Here is a 23,920-nt window from a genome sequence, read left to right on the forward strand (position 1 = left end):
TCATTTGGATTCCACATTTGTCAAAAATGTTTGTGTCCCTCTTTATTCCCTTAATGGCCCCCTGTTTAAATGTGAATTGATTTAAATTAAATCAATGCAGTCCAATCTTTGTCCGTCCATGTTTGTATGGGTGTGCATACGGATAGCTGATCACTGATTAGGACCGCCCACTGGACTCTTAAACCCAGAGTGAGGGATTTAATTGCACATTATACTGAATCTATTCCTACTATATATCAATTTGTTAATTTTTATCCTGCACTATGTTTTATGCGGACATTGTATTTGTCATGTCAACATCAATATTGTGTTTGTAGTATTGACTTCATGTAACACTTGTTTGACACAATGTGCTGCAAAAGGTTCATATTATTTTAGGAAAACTTTAATGGGGGTATATCCTGAGGACAGCAAAAATACATTTGGTGTGACAATTTCTAGTTCCAGCAACTAATTTGTGTGAAAATTACAGAACTTGTCATAATTAGATACTGCGCTAATATCTGAAACATATCTTCCATTGTTAGAATATCACATTAGGAGATACGTAAGCTGTTCATGGCATGACTATGAACCCTCTGCAAAAATACAACACTTGGAAGCTAATAATAATGATAGTAATAATTATAATATTATTGGGGTAAAAATGTTCTAAAAACATTGTTTTTGAGTTCTTAATTTTTTTTTTAAATGAATCTTTTGGTCAATATTAGATAATATGACCCTTTAAATGTACTGTTTATGGACATTTTGTGAAAAATGATGTGATGTGCTTTGCATATGCTGTCATTGAGAGCCGCTGCACTGTCGAGCATGATGTGTTCTGAGTTATGGTGGGTCGGTTGAACATGGTATATGCAGCGCCCCCACTGCCGCAGGGCCGAGGGGTACCCGGTACCGGGCCTCTGAGTCTCTGCTCTGGGGTTGTCACGGTGGCTAGACCCGGTCCGTGACCCTGCTGAGGGGCGCCCAATGAAAGGTGTGAATGGTGGTGGTAGTGCGGTGCAGGTTGCAGTAAATAACGAGGACACCAGGTTGCAGTCTCTTTACCTCTTTACTGAAGGCTTTAGGGTCCTCAATCCGGAATACGGTTAGCCGGGCTATGCAAGCCTGGTCGGTCCGATGGCACATCCAGAGTTCCCTTTGCAGGTGGAAATCTGTGCCTACCTTCTAGCGCTTGTGTGTTGTAGTCCTTCCCTGCTGAGCACCATGGGATAGTCCTCACAACTGTTGTGTCTGTTTCTCGTGTTCCCTCACAACTCGATTCTGATGTTCTTCCACGTCCCCCAGATCTTATGGTTAAGACGCACCCGTATGACAGGGAGGCTCGGAGCTCTTCCGGGACTCTAGCGTCGCCCCACTCCTGTTGTTACCCCCCTGTGTCTTCCTAGGTCAATTGGGTGAGACAGCCCGCCTATAACTGACTGTCCTGCCGTAGGTTTGAAGTTTGGCCTGGAGCTCTATACTTCCTCGGCGTTCCGGCCACCGGTTATGCGCCTCAGTAGGATGTTGCCTCATCTTACAGCACGACTCCTACTGGTATTCTCCTTGTTGCGTTTATCTCGTTTCTCACTCAGCACAATATACCTCGCTTCTTGTCCTTTCTTGGAGTACCGCCGCTATATCGTGCAGGCGCGGTCCCGTAACGTTCTCTCTGGTTGCTAGGCCTCTGTCAGGATCCCACCCCTGACAGGGACCCCTCTGAATCTTCCCCTACAACACCCTCTGCCACAAGGTGTTGCCTGGTTCCAACCCAGTCAGCTTTTTTTCCTAACTTCCTGCCTAACCCCCAGTTTTACCAGATTGTGAGGAGTGGCCTAATAAATAGAACCCTTAGCTCCCCCTGGAGGCCAGACTGTGAAATGTATTGGTGTCTGTGATACCTGGTCAGATGAACTCCTTCAGTGCCATCAGACGTACCATAGCCCCCCTTAGCGGCGGAGCATCAGTACTGCAACGACCAGGACTCTGGGGCGCTGCACTCCCCCCCGGTTAAATCCAGTACTCCTGGACTGGGAAGAAAACAACAATACATGTTAGCAAAAAGACATACAATTTTGAAAATGCAAGTACAAGTAAACTTTTTAACAGAGCTTCCCTTTATGGGAGGTGAGGACACTTGAACGTTACAAACATGGTTAAATATTTTAAATAACTTTTTCTTACCCAACCGGGTATTCTACTAAGTGCAAAATCTTTAAACAATAATTTAACATTGCCTTTAAGGACGTACTCGCTGAATCCACTAAAGACCTTCTTATAAAACATTATAAGGCTAATCAACTTTTATGCATTCTCCTTCTTCAAATCTGCAGGACCGCCTGTCCTAACTGCTCCAGACCTACTGCCTCTCCTTTCTGTTACAGGACCGCCCCTTTCCGCCCGGGCCTACTGACTTTCTACTACTATACACGGTATAGAACTTATCATCCATCTTTCAGTTCAGGATTACTGAGCCATCTCTATATGGCTCCTAAGAGGACTTACCACTAACCCCTACGGGTTCACTTCCTGTCCTCATTTTCTAGCACATTATTAAACATTTTCTATTAAATAAAACATTAAACTTCCTTCATTACTTTCTTACTGACATGTATGCAGGACGCTATGTCTACCCCTACGGGTCTGCTGCATCTTTCTTCTAGCTTTCACCTTTACAGGACTTTATTCCAGAGCACATTACCAACATTTCTTACAATCAACTAGTTAGTTACATTTAACTTCTTCTTTCAAGACATTATTGCCATTTAACCATCCTAAGGCAACACTGTTCATAAGTACAATATGTGAACATTCCCTTTAAGAGGGGACCAAGTCTCCATGAGGTAGTGCAACTTCTCAAGCTGCAAGTCCGTATGCAGCAAGGACTCCTGTACTGTTTCCAGGAACAGTTTCTTCGCAAAGAGTCCTTTTCTTTTATGTAAAACCAGTAGAGAACACCTTTAAGAAGGTGCAAACTATTTACAATAAGTTTGTAATCATGCATTGTTCATGATCCGGTAGTCTTTATAACATGGGTGAACAGGGAGCAAAAAGGAAAATAAAAGCAAAAATAAAAGCAATAGAGATCCCGGGTAAACAAAGGGATCCCTTTAAGAATAACCCTAGTCGGGTATTGGCAGCAAAACAGCAGGAAACAAACAGTTAACTATTTACATATCCATGGCATCGAGGTTTACTCTCGCTCTGGCGGCCGTAGCTCCGCATAGACCTCGCTCGGCAAGGTGATCGGCGAGATCAGGGCCTTTAAGAAGTGCTCCATACCCGTGGCCCAATCCCAGGGTGTAAGGCGCTGGAGTGTATAGGTCCCAGGGAGAGGGGGTGCTGCGACAGGGCCTATCAGCAGGGCCTCTGCTGGCGGGGCAGGGTCGTTCTTCATACCTGCTTCAGATGCGGTCCCTCCGGTGCCGATCTGCTCTGTCTCCGCTGGGATCTGGAGCGCTGGTTGCAGGGCCTTGCGCTGCAGCGTTGTCATCTCCGTTTGCAGCATCTCGTTTTCCGGCAGGGCCTTGCTTTCTGGCTTCGGAGCGCTGGAACTTCTTTCCTGCTCCGAACCAGACGAGGCTGCCAACAGACGTCTGATGAGGCTCCCGATGATGGTCTTCTTCCACCCGGCCTCAGTGCTCAGCTGCGTCCGCAGGAGTTGGTGGATCAGCTCGTCCGCTCCGGTCTGCAGGAGGTCAGCGTCAACTGTGGAGGTCTGGCTGCGGTGCCTCTCCGGGTAGCTGGGGGAGTCCTCGGCTCCGACCCCACGCTCCGGCTCCGGGCGGCTGGCCATGGCGTCCTCCATGTGGCTCGCTCCTTCTTCCTGGTCCTTTTCCCGCTCTCTCCTTCGTGGGCGGCTTCGCTTTCTTTGCCTCCGCCCTCCATTAAGGATTAGGAGGCGGATCTCGGCTGCTGACGGACACGTCCTCAAGGGACAGAAATACTTAGACTGGGCGGCCATTGTTATTCGCGCTCTTCAGCTTTTTTTATGCCCACTTCACGCCCCTCTTCTTCTCCTGCGCTCTCCTTAGCGCTGTAATGGCGGCGGTTTTGGTGGGAACGTTTGGCGGCAAGTGGCAATGCACAGTCTTTGCAATAAGTCACAGTCCAAGTATAATAAATCACAGTTCCAAGGCACACATGACCTGATTCTTCAGGCTTAAGTAGATCCTGTTCGTGATGCCAAAATTGCAGCGCCCCCACTGCCGCAGGGCCGAGGGGTACCCGGTACCGGGCCTCTGAGTCTCTGCTCTGGGGTTGTCACGGTGGCTAGACCCGGTCCGTGACCCTGCTGAGGGGCGCCCAATGAATGGTGTGAATGGTGGTGGTAGTGCGGTGCAGGTTGCAGTAAATAACGAGGACACCAGGTTGCAGTCTCTTTACCTCTTTACTGAAGGCTTCAGGGTCCTCAATCCGGAATACGGTTAGCCGGGCTACGCAAGCCTGGTCGGTCCGATGGCACATCCAGAGTTCCCTTTGCAGGTGGAAATCTGTGCCTACCTGCTAGCGCTTGTGTGTTGTAGTCCTTCCCTGCTGAGCACCACGGGATAGTCCTCACAACTGTTGTGTCTGTTTCTCGTGTTCCCTCACAACTCGATTCTGATGTTCTTCCACGTCCCCCAGATCTTATGGTTAAGACGCACCCGTATGACGGGGAGGCTCGGAGCTCTTCCGGGACTCTAGCGTCGCCCCACTCCTGTTGTTACCCCCCTGTGTCTTCATAGGTCAATTGGGTGAGACAGCCCGCCTATAACTGACTGTCCTGCCGTAGGTTTGAAGTTTGGCTTGGAGCTCTATACTTCCTCGGCGTTCCGGCCACCGGTTATGTGCCTCAGTAGGATGTTGCCTCGTCTTACAGCACGACTCCTACTGGTATTCTCCTTGTTGCGTTGATCTCGTTTCTCACTCAGCACAATATACCTCGCTTCTTGTCCTTTCTTGGGGTACCGCCGCTATATCGTGCAGGCGTGGTCCCGTAACGTTCTCTCTGGTTGCTAGGCCTCTGTCAGGATCCCACCCCTGACAGGGACCCCTCTGAATCTTCCCCTACAACACCCTCTGCCACAAGGTCTCTGCCACAAGGTGTTGCCTGGTTCCAACCCAGTCAGCTTTTTTTCCTAACTTCCTGCCTAACCCCCAGTTTTACCAGATTGTGAGGAGTGGCCTAATAAATAGAACCCTTAGCTCCCCCTGGAGGCCAGACTGTGAAATGTATTGGTGTCTGTGATACCTGGTCAGATGAACTCCTTCAGTGCCATCAGACGTACCATAGCCCCCCTTAGCGGCGGAGCATCAGTACTGCAACGACCAGGACTCTGGGGCGCTGCATATATAATGGACCCGCTATGCCCTGTCTGCAGGAATGGTCTGAGTTATGGTGGGTAGGTTGTACATGGTATGTAATGGACCCGCTATGCCTTGTCTGCAGGTATGCTCTGAGTTATGGTGGGCAGGTTGACCATGGTATGTAATGGATCTGTTATGACCTGTCTGCAGGAATGTTCTGAGTTATGGTGGGCAGATTGACCATGGTATGTAATGGACCCGCTATGCTCTATTTGCAGGAATGTTCTGAGTTATGGTGAGCAGGCTGCCCATGGTATGTAATGGATCAGCTATGCCCAGTCTGCAGGAATGATAGTTTCCTGTTTGCTGGCTTGCAGGAGGAGGTGCCAACATTAGTGAATGCCCAAGAAGAGCCTGATGCTGATGTAGGCGTAAGTGTTGTGTCATTGAAACACAAAGGCAACAGGAAATACCAAAAAAACCTGCTATTGATCTATTGTGCTAATCGCACATCTGCTTTCTAAGGCAAAATCTGGAGTGTCTAAAAAAAATTAAATAGCAAACGTGAATTTTTCATTATTAGTTTTTCTCTTCATAAGTTTCAATCCTGATTTAGGCTTTCAAATACTGATGAAACACTGACATAAAAAATCTGATATGTACATAGCCACTTAAAAAGAGATTGAATGGGCCTGAACTTGCCTACGAAGGTGCCATCGTTGGGCTGGAATTTGGGTGGATTGATGGCGTCCATGAGTAGAATCTGCTCAGTGGGTCAAAAGCAAGGTCCCAGAGTTTAAGTTCCCGAGAGCAATGGAGTCACAGGCAGGAAGTGTCCCGATGAGTATTGCTGAGCTGTGTGAGTTTTCAGGCCCCTAGGAAGGCCAACCTGGAGACTTTGTGCACTGTGTGATTACTTCAGCCCTAGGAGGAACATAGCTGGTGGGGCTCTATGGTCTGTGTGAGACTTTAAGCTCTGCGGGAAGCCAAAGTGATGTCACAGCAGATTTTATGAGAGCTTCTGTCCTGAAAATTTATAGACAAATTGGCAGCCCTGTGGACTGAAAGGCAAGGCTCCTCATAAGTAGGTTACAGAATAGACCCTATTTCTGCATACAGTAAGGGAGCAGCAAGTGTAGCAAATGTTAATAGGGTTAAGCTAACCTTCTAGCAGTGGTGCCCTTAGACTGTACCTGCGTGGATATTTGGTGGTCTGGGACCATAAACCTGTGATGTAGAGTTGGTGACGTGCATGTTCACATATTTGCAATCAGGGAGTAATTCCAGAGAAATGCCATAGTAGTGTGTGACTTTGCAGTCACGAGGGTAGAATATAATGGTGTGGCTGATGCTGTGGTTAGGGATAGCCTCCCCAAGGACCCACAGCAGCACTGAAGGACTAGAAAATGGTTACAGTCAACCCAACTGTCAAAGGGCCTGTAGACCATTACATGGCTCCAGGTCAGAATAAGAATTTCTTAGTAAATAAACTGCCTTTAACTAAATTCATCAAGTATATGTGGGAAAAAATAATACTAACGATCCCTTCACTCTTAACAAGAGCTCCCGTTTCAGGCCCCCTCCAAACTGCAGAAACAGTATATGACTATATCAGAAGAGTTTTTTTTTATTATTTTCTGCATACTATAATAATATAGTGGAAAAAGGCAGTACAGCCCAGATTCTACATATTTTCCAAAGCATAGAATTCCAAAAGAGGAACAACATGGCCCTCAATCTTTGTAGGACTTTATAAAGAGGACTTTCATCCAGGAACGTCTATCAAAGCTGTGAACCTGGACAGGTTGTTATTCTCCCTCCCTGTCCTTGGTGTTTTGGAAAAAAGTGTAACTTTCAGTTAAGAAGAACCTTGAAGGAGATATATCAACACTGATGTAGATGTAGGAGGCACTGACGCCATTTCCGCAGTGATATCAACCTGTCAAATCATGATCCAATTAACTTACTTACTCCAGGTCTCCTTTATCGCAGACACATTACACAAACCTGCACAGCCTATATACGTGACCTAAATATCTACCTCCTTTTAATGCCCATTTTAGAAATGATAACCCTCAACTACCAAACAGAAGAAGGTGCTTAGTGTTTATAATATTGCCAAGTTAATAATGACATGATAACACTTGGGCAGGTGAATAGTTCACAGTTTCTTCTTGAATTCTCTAGTAATTTTAGGCATTAATAAATGGTTAAAACAATAATTATATTATGTAAAGTTTATTGCAATTTTTTTTCTTACTGAAAAAAAGAGAAAAATCTTCATTATAAAGTTATTACATTTCTGATGCCTTTGTTTTGTAGGGATTATCATAGAGTGAGTGGTCCTTATGCGTTCTTGTAACTGGAATAGTTATATTGCCACTACTGGTCAAAAGTAATACTACAAGTAGCAAGTATAATTAAGTCAATGAAATTGATGGACTTGTGCATTCTGATTTGAAATTGTATAGTATCACCCAAGTCATGTTGTGGCTAGATACAACCATTGTGTGATCGTTGTACAGTACTCAGTCATTGGGTCCTCAATAGGATTCCAGTCAGGGATACAGTATAAAATATCTAGGTTCATATGGGCAAATAGATGGGACTTGTGTATTTTATGAAAAGTCAGAAAACTTACACTTATAGGTTTCTAATTTTTCTAATTTCTTTAATAGAGAGTCACGAAGTAAGAAAAACACTTCTCTATTGAATGTTGAGAGTATGACCACTAGGAGCCTTCCTTCTTCCCACTTTCCTTCCGCTCCTCCCTTCCGCTCCTCCCTCACTTCCTCCCTCACTTCCTTCCTTCCCTCCTTCCTTCCTTCCCTCCCTACTGTTTATAATATATATTGTGAAACCACTTTAAAATGATCACCCAACATTGAAAATTGGTCTGTGAAGGGGGGATGGCCTTCTAATAGGAGATAACAAGTATACCTTATATATGGTGGAACTGAAAATCTGTCTCAGGACATCCTATCCGGATAAGGCGTGGTCGTTTCAAAGCGGAAATCTTTTAGAGGTTTTCTATCTCATATCTATCTATCAAAGCATAAAAAGTGGACAGCACTCAATAGCAAATGCCATGCAAAACTCTAGTGCATTTATTGGCCCATGTGAACAGGTGACAACATTTCGGCTCAAGAGCATGTGAGCCATTGTCAAAACATTGTGAAAGCCTCACTTGCTCTTCTGCTAAAACATTGTCACATGTTCAAAGGGGCCAATAAATGCACTAGATTTTTTGCATGGAATTTGCTATTGAGTGCTGCCCACTTTCTAAACTTTGATAGATAGATATCCCAAAAAGATGAAGGCAGCACTCCAAAAGTCCAAAATATATTGGATTATTGACCCATCATGTCAGGGCGACGTTTCATTCCAAGTTTGGAACTTTTTCAAGCCTACACTTGGAATGAAACGTCGCCCTGACATGATGGGTCAACAAACCACAATATTTTGGACTTTTGGAGTGCTACCTTTGATAAGGAGCCTCAATCTGGGCAATGCCGATGTCTGTAAAGTGTGGTGGAATTAATGGTGCTATATAAATGAGTAAAACAAATAAATAGAAAAGGTCTGTAAGGGACCATCATTTTTTTCATGGAAATTGCTTTCTGCTTTCTTATATTACATAGGTTGGTGAGTTGCAACCTGTAGGCTGTCACTTATACCTGCACTTTTCCTTTCTCTGATTAATTTGTTTTCTATCTATCGATCTCATATCTATCTATCTATCTATCTATCTACAGTATCTATCTATATATCTTTCTGATATAAATTTGATATATTTTTTTCTCATTCTTACAGAATAGTTGGCTGTTGAGTTTGGGTTTTCTCTCCTTCTGTACCTAGTGTAGCATAGCTTTCTGTATGTCTGTTATACCTGTATTATCTGTGAATATTATATGTGGTATATCAGCAATGATAATGTCATTATACTACATGTACTACATTAGTTTCCTTTATGATATGACAGAGACCACCAGCCCCAGCTCGTCTGGTAAAGCTGTACACAAGTGATGTTGCAGTGAATTGAAGTCCTTGTCGCATTCTGACCCTCCAGCACCAAGCTGGGGATAATCCTGATAAGTGCATAAGGCTGATTATAGGGGTAAAGATCAAGTAGAATCTGTGTAGCGTATAATGTCCCAGGGTACTGCTGTCATCAGTGCACACAAGGCTGGATGCCATTCGCCGTCTCTGCTCCATCTAATGTTATACTGTAGGAATATGAATTTATTGCAGTAATAACTTACTTCTCCATTACTGCACATTGCCGGAGGGCAAAACATGTAAAAGCCTTAAGACCTAATTTCCAATACCAAGATGTTTTCTTCATAGAAGCCATTAGTAAAAAAAAAAATGAAATGCAAACACCCCACATCCAACTGACCATTGCATGGTCTCAATATGTCGTACATACAGTACGGATCCATAGAATGGTCACAGATTAGAGAAGGGCAAGTCAATTTTCCGGGCCCTGGTCCAGCAGCAACTGAAGCCCTGCAAACAGCCTCCTAATTACTAGCATCTACCATCACAGCTGATTAGTAGGCCCGGTGTGACTTCATGCATCCATCACACTGATGTCGTGCTGGGCCTACAAATCAAAAGAAGAGCCGAGGATTCCAGCGGGAATGAGGCAGTTCACAGGGCTCTGATCCAGCTGACGTTGCCACAGGATCAGGGAACTGCAAATTTATTCGCTCATCTCTACACCAGATTATGCCAATAAAATGCTGCAGACGTGTCCCGGGAAAGTAATAGGCAGAGTAGGTGGCTGCCTAGGACTCGTTGACCAGAGGCGACAAAATGTCTAGGCTATGTCTCTGCACTAAAGTTATCTGTCTCAAGTCTCTGTATGCAGTTTGTTCATCCTGGTATATTTACATCTCTAGATACAGGTTGGGTCATTAAAAACAGAACCCTGTTTTCCTTATGTGGTTTGTGAAGAATAATGGGCAAAATATATACTGCATAACGTTACTTGACGCACTTCTCTGTTTTCCGCCTTCTTTAAGCCTTGCACAGCCAATGTACTCTGGCTTCAGGTGAAAAGAGTTCAGTACACGTCAACAAATTCCACTGACGTGCGTCTACTTGGATCATTTTCTCATTGATTTCCTTGGGCTTCTCATAATCCCATCCTGGACGTCAGCAACGACAGGTGTTTACTGTATACACATGGTTATCTATATTACACGATCTCATGTTATGTCACTTCCGCATCAAAGAACTTATACTGCTTTTTACTGAATGGGGAAGGTCTAGAAATTGACCAGCAGAACAGTCCTGGGATTCCGGAAAAAGCCTGTGTGTACATAGTCCTCTGATATCACAATACGGCACGTCAGACACAACTACTGTCCTTCACAAAGATACCACTTAGTTAGCAGGGAAGGTTTTGATGCACCTCGATAGTTTCTTACATGACTCTAGTAAAATGAAAGACAGTGCTGATGAATAAGGTCTGATAAGCGTCATCGTCTACAAACCACAGCAGAGGAACAAGGGGTTGGTGGCCTACTTTATAGATGAGACACAACCATACTGCATACATTTGTGGACATGCTGAACTTCAGTGATGCCTGGGAGAGATGGAACATGGGATTATAAATTATATTAAGCCCAAGCCCATAATAATAATCACACACCTAGGGCGACGAAACAAGCATTGGTATCTGACTACTTTTTAGATAATTTAAAAGCACAACTTTAAAAATTAACATTAACCAGATCAATAGTTCAGACAAAGGCCCAAAAATCCATTACAATGCACTTGAAATAGACTTTATCTCATTTATAACAGAGGTCATAAATACAGTGATGCTTGAAAGTGTGTTAACTTTTCAAAATTTTACATATTACTGCATAAATTTGTCCTAAAACTTCATCATACTTTACATAAAACCTAAAAATACATAAAGAGAACCAAATCAAGTAAATGATATAAAAATATTAGACTTTGTCATGTTTAAAATGGGGAAAATAATCCAATATCACATGCCTTTAGTTACTTACAAGTTACCTTGGGTTCATTTGTGACCATGCGAACTACTATGCACCTTGTTTTTGGAGTAATCTTTGATGGTTGACCACTCCTTTTTGAGGATAATCATGGTCTTCTTTATCCTCCATTTGTACATAACCTGTTTGTCTATGAATTGTTGGTGTCTAAACACTTTAAAAATGGTTGTGTAACCTTTTACAGCCTGAGCATCAACCATTCTTCCTAGGTCCTCAGAAATCTCTTTTGTTTGTGAAGTTGAATCGCCCCCAGGCGCAGGGCAATGGGGCGCTCGGCACCGGGTCCCTCGGTCTCGGTTCTGGGGATGTCACGGTGGCCCGACCCGGTCCATGGCCCTGCTGAGGGGTGCCCAATTAAAGGTGTAAGTTGTTTGTTAAGTGTTCGTGACACCACTTGTGGTGTTCGGTCAGGATGACCGACGCTGCTAGGGGTCCTGTTATGGACCTGGTGGTTAGGAGCACCCGGAATGACCTGATGAGTAAATTCAAAAATCGGGACTAGCTCTGGGTAAGTGGGAACTCTGGTGACCGCAAACCCTACTCCTATCACACACACACTAGAAATAGCCGTGGAGCGTACCTAACTCTCCCTAGACGCCTCTTCACAGCCTAAGAGCTAACTACACCTAAAGATAGAAATAGAAGCCTTACCTTGCCTCAGAGAAATTCCCCAAAGGTAAAGGCAGACCCCCACATATATTGACTGTGAGTTAAGAGGAAAGTCACAAACACAGGAATGAAACAGGTTTTAGCAAAGGAGGCCAGATTTCACTAAATAGTCAGAGGATAGAAAAGGGAACTATGCGGTTAGCACAAAAGACTACAAAAACCACGCAGAGTAAGCAAAAAGACTCCCCACACCGACTCACAGTGTGGAGGTGCCACTCTGCACCCCAGAGCTTCCAGCTAGCAAGGGAATATCATGATAGCAAGCTGGACTAGAAATTAGCAGTAACAACAAATGAACTAGCAAAGACTTAGCTTCTGCTGGAGTAGACAGGTCCTCAGAGAAGTCCAAGAGAGATCTGAACCAATACTGACACATTGACAGCTGGCATGAAGTAACGATCTGAGTGGAGTTAAATAGGGAAGCAGCATAGCAATAAACGAGAGCAGCTGATAAAGCCAACCTCAGTGACCAGCAGTTCCGCTCGAAGCCACCAGAGGGAGTCCAAGAGCAGAACCAACCAAAGTACCATTCATGACCACAGGAGGGAGTCCGAGAACGGAATTCACAACAGTACCCCCCCTTGAGGAGGGGTCACCGAACCCTCACCAGGGCCCCCAGGCCGATCAGGACGAGCCAAATGAAAGGCACGAACTAAATCGGCAGCATGGACATCGGAGGCAACAACCCAGGAATTATCCTCCTGACCATAGCCCTTCCACTTAACCAGGTACTGAAGCTTCCGTCTCGAAATACGAGAATCCAAAATTTTTTCCACCACATACTCCAACTCCCCCTCAACCAACACCGGAGCAGGAGGATCAACGGAGGGAACCATAGGCGCCACGTACCTCCGCAACAACGACCTATGGAACACATTATGGATGGCAAAAGAAGCTGGAAGGACCAAATGAAATGACACAGGGTTGAGAATTTCAGAAATCTTATAAGGACCAATGAAACGAGGCTTAAACTTAGGAGAAGAAACCTTCATAGGAACATAACGAAAAGACAACCAAACCAAATCCCCAACACGAAGTCGGGGACCAACACAACGACGGCGGTTAGCGAAACGTTGAGCCTTCTCCTGGGACAACGTCAGATTGTCCACTACGTGAGTCCAAATTTGCTGCAACCTGTCCACCACAGAATCCACACCAGGACAGTCAGAAGGCTCAACCTGCCCCGAAGAAAAACGAGGATGAAAACCAGAATTGCAAAAAAAAGGCGAAACCAAAGTAGCCGAACTAGCCCGATTATTAAGGGCGAACTCAGCCAATGGCAAGAAGGTCACCCAATCATCCTGATCAGCAGAAACAAAGCATCTCAGATAGGTTTCCAAAGTCTGGTTGGTTCGTTCGGTTTGGCCATTTGTTTGAGGATGGAAAGCCGAAGAAAAAGACAAATCAATGCCCATCTTAGCACAAAAGGACCGCCAAAACCTAGAGACAAACTGGGAACCTCTGTCCGACACGATGTTCTCCGGAATGCCATGCAAACGAACCACATGTTGAAAAAATAATGGCACCAAATCAGAGGAACAAGGTAATTTAGGCAAGGGTACCAAATGGACCATCTTAGAAAAGCGATCACAAACCACCCAGATGACACACATCCTTTGAGAGACAGGAAGATCTGAAATAAAATCCATGGAAACATGGGTCCAAGGCCTTTTCGGGACTGGCAAGGGCAAAAGCAACCCACTGGCACAAGAACAGCAGGGCTTAGCCCGAGCACAAGTCCCACAGGACTGCACAAAAGAACGCACATCCCGTGACAAGGAAGGCCACCAAAAGGACCTAGCCACCAAATCTCTGGTACCAAAGATTCCAGGATGACCAGCCAACACCGAGCAATGAACCTCAGAAATAACTCTGCTAGTCCATCTATCAGGGACAAACAATTTCTCCGCTGGACAACGGTCAGGTCTATCAGCCTGAAAATCCTGCGGCACCCGCCGCAAATCAGGGGAGATGGCAGACAGAATTACCCCCTCTTTGAGAATACCAGCCGCCTCAGGGACTCCCGGAGAATCAGGCACAAAACTCCTAGAAAGGGCATCCGCCTTCACATTCTTAGAACCTGGAAGGTATGAGACCACAAAATCGAAACGGGAGAAAAACAGCGACCATCGAGCCTGTCTAGGATTCAACCGCTTGGCAGACTCGAGATAAGTCAGATTTTTGTGATCCGTCAAGACCACCACGCGGTGCTTGGCTCCCTCAAGCCAATGTCGCCACTCCTCGAATGCCCACTTCATAGCTAGCAGCTCCCGATTGCCAACATCATAATTACGCTCAGCAGGCGAAAACTTTCTAGAAAAGAAGGCACATGGCTTCATCACAGAGCCATCAGAACTTCTTTGAGACAAAACAGCCCCTGCTCCAATCTCAGAAGCATCAACCTCGACCTGAAAAGGGAGCGAAACATCTGGCTGACGCAACACAGGGGCCGAAGAAAAACGACGTTTCAGCTCCTGAAAAGCCTCAACGGCCGCAGAGGACCAATTCACCACATCAGCATCTTTCTTTGTCAAATCAGTCAAAGGTTTAACCACACTAGAAAAATTAGCGATGAAGCGACGGTAAAAATTAGCAAAGCCCAGGAATTTCTGGAGGCTCTTCACAGATGTAGGTTGAGTCCAATCATAAATGGCCTGAACTTTAACAGGATCCATCTCGATAGTAGAAGGGGAAAAAATGAAGCCCAAAAAGGAAACCTTCTGAACTCCGAAGAGACATTTAGACCCCTTCACAAACAAGGAATTAGCACGAAGGACCTGGAATACCATTCTGACCTGTTTCACATGAGACTCCCAATCATCCGAAAAGACCAAAATATCATCCAAATATACAATCATGAATCTATCCAGATACTTTCGGAAGATGTCATGCATAAAGGACTGAAACACAGATGGAGCATTTGAAAGCCCGAATGGCATTACCAGGTACTCAAAATGGCCCTCGGGCGTATTAAATGCTGTTTTCCATTCATCGCCCTGTTTAATACGCACAAGGTTATATGCCCCTCGAAGATCTATCTTGGTGAACCAACTAGCCCCCTTAATCCGAGCAAACAAATCAGACAGCAGAGGCAAAGGGTACTGAAATTTGACCGTGATTTTATTGAGAAGGCGGTAATCTATACAGGGTCTCAGAGAACCATCCTTCTTGGCCACAAAAAAGAACCCTGCTCCCAATGGTGATGAAGACGGGCGAATATGCCCTTTCTCCAAGGACTCCTTTATATAACTCCGCATAGCGGCGTGCTCTGGCACAGATAAATTAAAAAGTCGGCCCTTAGGAAACTTACTACCAGGAATCAAATTTATAGCACAATCACAATCCCTATGAGGGGGTAGGACACTGGATTTGGGCTCATCAAATACATCCTGGTAATCCGACAGAAACTCAGGGACTTCAGAAGGAGTGGAAGCAGAAATTGACACCAACGGAACATCGCCATGTACCCCTTGACAACCCCAACTAGACACAGACATTGATTTCCAATCCAATACTGGATTATGAACCTGTAGCTATGGCAAACCCAACACGACCACATCATGCAAATTATGCAACACAAAAAAACGAATATCTTCCTGATGTGCAGGAGCCATGCACATGGTCAACTGAGTCCAGTACTGCGGTTTATTCTTGGCCAACGGCGTGGCATCAATTCCCCTTAATGGAATACGATACTGCAAAGGCTCCAGCGCCTGGCAAACTCCAAGTCCATCAAATTCAGGGCAGCGCCTGAATCCACAAATGCCATAACCGAGTAGGATGACAAAGAGCAAATCAAAGTAACAGACAAAAGAAATTTAGGCTGTACAGTACCAATGGTGACAGATCTAGCGAACCGCTTGGTGCGCTTAGGACAATCAGAGATAGCATGAGTGGGGTCACCACAGTAAAAACACAGCCTATTCTGACGTCTGTGTTCTTGCCGTTCAGTTCTGGTCAAAGTTCTATCACATTGCATAAGCTCAGGCCTCTGCTCAGAGGACACCGCCAAATGGTGTACAATTTTGCGCTCGCGCAAACGCCGATCAATTTGGATGGCCAAGGACATTGATTCATTCAGACCAGCAGGCGTGGGGAATCCCACCATAACATCCTTAAGGGCTTCAGAAAGACCCTTTCTAAAAATTGCTGCCAGGGCACATTCATTCCATTGATTAAGCACAGACCATTTTCTAAACTTTTGACAATATATCTCCGCTTCATCCTGACCCTGACACAAAGCCAGCAAGATTTTCTCTGCCTGATCCACTGAATTCGGTTCGTCATAAAGCAATCCAAGCGCCAGAAAAAACGCATCTACATTAAGCAATGCAGGATCTCCTGGCGCAAGGGAGAATGCCCAGTCTTGAGGGTCGCCACGCAACAAAGAAATAACAATTTTTACTTGCTGAATGGGGTCACCAGAGGAGCGGGGTTTCAAAGCAAGAAACAGTTTACAATTATTTTTGAAATTCAGAAACTTAGATCTATCCCCAGAAAACAAATCAGGAATTGGAATTCTAGGCTCTAACATTGGATTCTGAACTACATAATCTTGAATGCTTTGTACCCTTGCAGTGAGATGATCCACACAAGAGGACAGACCTTGAATATCCATATCTACACCTGTGTCCTGAACCACCCAGAGGTCAAGGGGAAAAGAGAGACAAAACACACTGCAAAGAGATGCATTAACACTTTATTGGCCAGCTGTACTGTTATGGACCTGGTGGTTAGGAGCACCCGGAATGACCTGATGAGTAAATTCAAAAATCGGGACTAGCTCTGGGTAAGTGGGAACTCTGCTGACCGCAAACCCTACTCCTATCACACACACACTAGAAATAGCCGTGGAGCGTACCTAACTCTCCCTAGACGCCTCTTCACAGCCTAAGAGCTAACTACACCTAAAGATAGAAATAGAAGCCTTACCTTGCCTCAGAGAAATTCCCCAAAGGTAAAGGCAGACCCCCACATATATTGACTGTGAGTTAAGAGGAAAGTCACAAACACAGGAATGAAACAGGTTTTAGCAAAGGAGGCCAGATTTCACTAAATAGTCAGAGGATAGAAAAGGGAACTATGCGGTCAGCACAAAAGACTACAAAAACCACGCAGAGTAAGCAAAAAGACTCCCCACACCGACTCACGGTGTGGAGGTGCCACTCTGCACCCCAGAGCTTCCAGCTAGCAAGGGAATATCATGATAGCAAGCTGGACTAGAAATTAGCAGTAACAACTAATGAACTAGCAAAGACTTAGCTTCTGCTGGAGTAGACAGGTCCTCAGAGAAGTCCAAGAGAGATCTGAACCAATACTGACACATTGACAGCTGGCATGAAGTAACGATCTGAGTGGAGTTAAATAGGGAAGCAGCATAGCAATAAACGAGAGCAGCTGATAAAGCCAACCTCAGTGACCAGCAGTTCCGCTCGAAGCCACCAGAGGGAGTCCAAGAGCAGAACCAACCAAAGTACCATTCATGACCACAGGAGGGAGTCCGAGAACGGAATTCACAACAGGGTCCGCTGGGGTGATGGAATGGCAGCCAGATGGTATACCTTCCCACAGGTGAAGTATGTCTCCAGGGCTTCCCACAGTGTACGGATGGTGATAGTGGACGTTGTAAGGCGCGATGAATAACGAGGACACAAAGGTTGCAGTCTCTTTACCTTTTACTGAAGACTTTAGCGTCCACAGTCCAGAGTACCGCTCACAGGGCTGGCCGAGTCCGGCCGGTCCGAAGGCACATCCAGAGTTCCCTTAGCCAGGAGGAAATCAGTAGCCTTCCTACTAGCGCCTGTGTGTTGTAGTACCTCCCTGCTGAGCACCACGGGAAAGTCCTCACAACCTTTGTAGATGTTTCTGATGTTCTCTCTCTCTGTCCTCCAGATGATATGGATAGGACAACCCGTATGATGGGGTAGGCCTGGAGCTATTTTATAGGGACCCTAGAGACGCCCCTCTCCCACAGTTGCCTCCGTGTCTTCTTAGGTATTTAGGTTGGGCAGCCAACTTGGAATTGACTGTCCTGCTGTTGTCTGGAGTAATGCGTAGAGTCAGTACTCCCTCGGTGTTCCGGCCACCGGCTACGCGCCTCGGAAGGAGGCTGCCGATCTCGGGGCAGGGCTCCTCCGGTATTATCTCCTTGTGCTGTGATTTCGGTTCTCACTCTCCACAATATACTTTGCTTCTTATCCTTTCTTAGGATGCTGCCGCAATGATGTGCAGGCGCAGCTCCGTAACGTTCTATCTCTTGCTAGGCCTCTGTCAGGATCCCACCCCTGACAGGACCTCTCTGGGTCAAACCCAGGCTGCTTCTCCCTCGATGTTATCTGGTCGAACCCCAGTCTGCTTCTTTCTGTCTAACTTCCTATCCAACCCATCAGTTTTACCCGTGTGGGAGGAGTGCCCTAGTAGATAGAAGCTTTGCTCCCCCTAGTGGATTGGAGTGCAAAGTGTAGTGTGTGACTGTGATACCTGGCAAGGTGAACTTCTTTAGTACCATCAGATGTAACATCACTCCCCCTGGTGGAAGAGAAACATTACTGCAACGACCAGGACTCTGGGGCGCTGCACCATCATAGACTTCCACAAATATGTGTTGTGAAGATTAGGCTTTGTTAAATCCCTGTCCTTTAAATAAAACAGGTTACCCATTCACAACTGATTGTTAGCCTATTGATAGAAAACACTAGACTTTAATTTCATCTTTAAATTTTTTGCTAATCCTAAAGGTTCACATGCTTTTGCCAATCATGGACATGGGGTATTGAATCATTTACCGGGTGCAAGGAAGAATCTTTCCCCAGCAACAGCAATGGAAAGGCCCACAATGCGTCCAATAAAATTGTATCACCATGCCAGCCAAATCTATTATGGTTATGGTGACTGAAAAAAGGGAGGAAAAATGTTACATAAAATGGATCCAAAGGGGATAATAATAATCTCATGCAGATCCACTCATTCCCAATGCCGTGCCATGTCAGACTCCCAACTAAAGTCCTAATATATAGAAAAATACAATTGTGAAAGTCCTAAACTTCCTAAAAACTAACATTTGCCATTATCTTGTGAGCAGCAGGCCTCAGGGCAGACATTTATACTATGTATGGCTGCCTGTGTTCTGAGAATATCATATGTGGAGTGAATAATCCTAGTAGTATTCAGATCCCTCCTCCAGCTCATTGGTTATTATGGCTTGCTGTTTGATTCATCTTGTTCTTACTACTTAGGCGAGGGCTACTCAGTGACTTTGGCAGCGATATGTCACAGAATCAAAGATTTGTAGGTGTCGCTGCTACATCGAAACGCAAAACAAGTATATGGGGTCACAATACGACTCAGACGGTACTGCAATCGCAGCAAGAAAGTCTCAAAAAATCCAACCAGGCTGGATTTTTGCGACTTGCTTGTCATGGTCAAAGTTCTCTCAGAGTCCCAATGTGATGTACAAGCGACACATAGTGACCTTTGACCAGGCGATATTTGTCACTGCCAAAGTCACCATGTCGCCCTTGTGGAAATTTGGAGCAGCTTTATTAACTTGTTCAATAAAGGGCAATTTTGCAAATAATAAAATTTATCTAGACAAATGAGTAAAAACTTATATTTCATCACTGTTCTAGATCCAATTTTTTACCATTATGTTTTTCTCTTATGTTAACCCCTTCACGATCTTGGACATGTAGGTACATCCAAGGGAGTGTCCACACCATTGATGTGGCCTGCGGTGCTGAGCCCACATCTTTCCCGGAACATGGCAGCTGATTTGATCAGCTGTCATGTGCCTCTAAGGCTAGGTTCAGATTGCGTTAGGGCAATCCGTTTAGCGCTAAGCGCTAGCAGATTGCGCTAACGCAATGTCTTTTTAGGGGTCGGGTTAAACGTCCCCGCTAGCGCAGATCCCCGATCTGCCAGAGCGGGGAACGGACCTCGGGCACGCCACAAAAGAACGGCACATCGTTAGCGCGTGCCGAAAATGGCACGCGCTAGCAATGCGCTTTAACATTGCTGGCAATGGGAGCGCTAACGGACGCGTTGCACGGCGTTAATTTCGCCGTGCAACGCTGTCCGTTAGCGTTCACACAAAAACGAAATGAGAACCTAGCCTAACAGCCACGGGTGGAATCGAGATCCACCCATGGCTGTTAACATGTTAAATGCTACTGTCAATCTCTGACAGTGGCATATAACAGTTGCGACCCAGAAAAGCGTAATCAGTAGTGATGAGCGAGTATACTCGTTGCTCGGGTGCTCGGGTTTTCCCGAGCACGCTCGGGTGGTCTCCGAGTATTTATGACTGCTCGGAAATTTAGTTTTCCTTGCCGCAGCTGGATGATTTGTGGCTACTAGGCAACTTGATTACATATGGGGATTCCCTAGCAACCAGGCAACCCCCACATGTTCTCAAGCTGGCTAGCAGCTGTAAATCATTCAACTGCAGCGATGAATACTAAATCTCCGAACACTAACAAATACTCAGAGACCACCCGAGCAAGAGTACACTCGCTCATCACTAGTAAGCAGACACACCTATCTGCGCCCCTGTCACGTGATCGTGAGGCGCCGATGGGTTGTCATAACAGCTTGGGGTCTGCAGAAGACACCAGTGCCTGTTATTGAAATACTCATGGCCGGCATACATAGGAGATCATGATTTCTGCTACACATAGCAGAGCTGGAGCCAGTAGCACAGGCGATCAGATGATAGCAGCTTCAGGTCTCCTAAAGAGACCATTGAAGCAAGTAAAAAGTAAAAAAAAATTTTATAAGAAAATATTCTGCTTTCAGAAATGTCCAATCTATAAAAATATAAAATAAATTAATCCAATCGGTAAACGGCATAATAAGAAAAAAAATCAAAAGCGACAGAATTATTTTTTTCGGTTACCTCAACATTGCAATAAAATGCAATAACAGGCGATCAAAACATTATATCTACCATAAAATAGTAAGCTTGGCACACAAAACATAAGCCCTCACCCAGACCCAGATCCTGAAAAATGAAGACGCTACGGATCTCAGAAAATGGTGCCATTTATTTTTTTCCATACAAATTTGAGATTTTTTTTTCACCACAGAAATAAAAAAAAAACCTACACTTTTGGTACCGGCGTACTCGTACTGACCTGGAGAATCATAACGACGGGTCAGTTTTAGCATTTAATGAACATAGTAAATAAAAAAAACAAAAAAACTATTGTGGAATTGCACTTTTTTTGCAATGTCACAGCACATGGAATTTTTTCTCTCGTTATCCAGCACACTATATGGTAAAACCAATGGTGTCATTCAGAAGCACAACTCATCCTGCAAAATAAAAGCTGTCACATGGCCATATTGATGGAAAAATAAAAAGTTATGGCTTTGGGAAGAAGGGGAGCAAAAAAGGAAAACAAAAAAAAAAAAACAACAGAAAATCGCAAGGTTGTGAAGGGGTTAAAAAAATACTTTTGCTCCCTATAAAACAGTAAAAACACAGACAGCGCTCAGATGATACATGGATGGAGTTTGTATTTGTTTTCACAGATTGAACAAGTTTTGATTGATTCGCTTGAACAAGTTTAATCCGTGACTTAGTTCTTAACTTCAGACGCCCAGTTCACCAAAAAACATGGGCATGTGAACATCACAATTGGTTATAATGGGTGTTTGTTCTATCTGTAAACATAGGAATAGACCACGTATGTGAAAAACGAACCTCTAAATGAGGCCTAAGGGTTATTTTTTCTATACTGAAAATGAACACAATGCTGCTAAATACTTTCCTAATTAATTGCTCAGTTTTCACAATATCTGCTACCTTTCAATTTAGACAAATTTTCATTGCTTAAGGGGCACAAACTTGTTGGATGATTTTTAGCGGAATCTGCTAATTTTGTCATGATTGGACAACCTCACCCATGATTGCAGAAGTTAGTTATTGGCCAAGCAGTGCGTCCATGTATGTATCTAAGGAGTATGGCCACCATAACTTAGGAGCTAAAAAGTATTTTCTGGTCGGAGGAATGGACACACAATTGCATGGTTACCAGTGGGAGAAAATGGACTGTAAGACCATGGTAAGAAGTGACCGTATTGCTTTTTAGATTTCTCATTGCCAATCCTGGCAGTTTAATGGACAATACTTGTAGTTGGAGACTTCCGTGGAAATTTTGGCATGGTGTGGACTAAGAAATGCTCATTATGTTGTGGAAAAGACATAGGGCCTCATTTATCAAAAATCAACGGATTTAAATGAAACTAGCTGTGTTGTTTATAGCAACCATTCAGACCTCAGCTTTAATTGACTAAACTGCTGAGGTAAAATGAAAGCTGTGCTAGGGATTGGTTGCTATGAACATCCATACCAGACAAACTGTTTTAGTTTCAAAAAGGTTTTATTGAAATTTCAACATCAACATTCATAAAATGAAATAGCAATGTAAATGAACTCCCTCGCAGGGGAGTCTATAACTGAGTAATATAAGAACACACATTTCTTATAGATACAAGGGTGGACAAGACAAAAACAACACAAGGGAAGAACATGAAGGAAAAGGAAAATTGTATTTACTTTTTAATTTATAGCAAGCGTTATCCCCACAGATTAAAATTGCTATGGGGACAGATGAAGAGTCTGACTCAAGTGTAAATTAGGTTGCAGATCCATCCAAGGGCCCCATATCTTAAAGAACTGATCCCACATATCATTTCTAGTGGCCTCAATGCGTTCATAGAACATAATGTTATTCATCCTTTCCTTTACCACACGTAGCGACAACGTGGGGTTCCTCCATTTCGAAGCAATGTGAATTTTAGTAGCCATAAAGAGAAAATAAACCAACTTAAATAGGTTTTTAGGAAGAGCTGGGTGTCTCGCCCCAAGCAGAAAAACAGAGGCGTTCAGATTGTTTTTTTCCCCCGCCAGTTGGTCAACTAGAAGGTTTATCTTTTGCCATAAGTTGGACACCACTGGGCAAGTCCACCATATGTGTTTCATGTCCCCAGGTAAGTTACATCCCCGAAAGCATAAATTCGAGACATTGGGGAATATGCTATGAAGTTTAGTTGGCACTAGATAAGTCCTATGAAGGACCTTGATCGAGGTTTCCACTAGAGATGACTGGTGACTACCCTTAGTTAGCGTGTCGCAACACCTCCTCCAGTTCTCCGTCAGCTCGACACCCAACTCCTCCTCCCACCGTCTCATGAAACCCAACTTCTTCATATCATGGGGTGGGTTTATAATAGAATAAAGCAAGGATATTGTCCCCCTTCCCATTGGGTCTGAAAGGCATTTTTGTTCATAACCAGAAACAGGAACGGGGCGTTTACCATGAGTTAGGCTACCTGCAAAGTGCAAAATCTGATTAATGTGCATTATTTCTCTAATCGGGGGTTCAAACTTCCTCACGAATTCTGCTCTGTCCATCAGGACACCGAAAGGGTCACACAAGTGTTTTATTGTGGTAATCCCTCTCAATATCCACCAAGTGAACAAACGTGAGTCCAGACCAGGAGTGAACATCGGGTTACCTAATATGGAGGTTAATGGGGAGGGATCTGATTGCAGTGAATATTTGAATCTAACTCTTCTCCACAAATTGAAAGAGTGAGCAGTATAAGGTGCTGTTATAAATAGTTGTTTGGGGATTTTTCCCGTAGACCACATAAGGCCTGGCAATGAGAGTGGCTTAATAAGATGTGACTCCAGATGAACCCACCTTGGCTTGTTATTTTGGGCGCATATACTTGTTAATTGTGCTATTTGTGCCACTTTATAGTATAGGGATAGATTTGTAAGCGAAACTCCACCATGTCTTCTATGGAAGAACATTAATTTTTGGGGGATTCTAGCCCTTTTATTCTGCCATATAAATTTAGAGATCGTGGTGTGAAGACCTGAAAACGTTTTAGCTGAAATCGGTATTGGGATAGATCTAAAAAGGTACAAAAACCGCGG

The 23,920-nt window shown here is 44.5% G+C and overlaps 1 protein-coding gene across 1 annotated transcript in view; it reads left to right on the plus strand.

Annotated features, from left to right (window-relative positions):
* PDE6C (phosphodiesterase 6C) overlaps window positions 1-23,920 on the plus strand; it is a 116,077-nt gene that overhangs the window by 16,758 nt on the left and 75,399 nt on the right. The gene's annotated exons all lie outside the window — the stretch shown is intronic.

Source organism: Ranitomeya variabilis, chromosome 4 (genome assembly GCF_051348905.1).
Source record: "Ranitomeya variabilis isolate aRanVar5 chromosome 4, aRanVar5.hap1, whole genome shotgun sequence".
Lineage (NCBI taxonomy): Eukaryota > Metazoa > Chordata > Amphibia > Anura > Dendrobatidae > Ranitomeya > Ranitomeya variabilis.